Here is a 693-nt window from a genome sequence, read left to right on the forward strand (position 1 = left end):
GTAATGACAAAGATGAGGCTTGCAAAACACTTCAGAGGTCTGCTGCTGTTCGCTGTTTACCTGTGCTTTAATTAAAGCCTGACAGATCTGTATCTCACTGTGGTTGTTTCCTGCTTACCTGTTAGCACAGCACTGTTTTCCTCTGAAGAAGATGTGATCATAAATCCTGCTTGAGAACCTTAAAGGGATAAAGTATCAAAAATGCTAGGAAGGCACTCTTCCTGCTCTGCCTTCTTAGGTACTTTGGGATACGTGATGGCGAGGAGATGGTGCTTCCTGGGAAGCGTTGCAGAGATGAGGGTTCTGGTTCACGCTCACTCCCTCGAGAGCACATCTGTGCTCCATTAGTCCTGGTCAACTGGATGACTGCGGAAGTCGTGGTGACCTAGAAAGGAGGGGGGCCCAGAGATGCAGCGAGCCTAGATCTACTTGTGAATGCTAATGCTCATCCCAGCGGAGTCTGCATCATTTAGGTGGGTGAGTGCACTGGGCAGCCCACACGTTCATGCCTTACCAGGTTCCTTCTGGACAAAGTGGAGAAAACTCCACCTTCCTGGGCTGCAGTTCAGTGGTGTTCGGTGCCCCTGGCTCACCCCTGATGCCAGTGGGAGCAGCACAGGCTCAGAAAAGGAGGGTTGAGAAATGGTTGAGCTCTCGGAGGCCGTTGCCAGGTTCTGTCTCAGCTTCTGCTTT

This window comes from Opisthocomus hoazin, chromosome 7, assembly GCF_030867145.1.
Source record: "Opisthocomus hoazin isolate bOpiHoa1 chromosome 7, bOpiHoa1.hap1, whole genome shotgun sequence".
Taxonomy (NCBI): Eukaryota; Metazoa; Chordata; class Aves; order Opisthocomiformes; family Opisthocomidae; genus Opisthocomus; species Opisthocomus hoazin.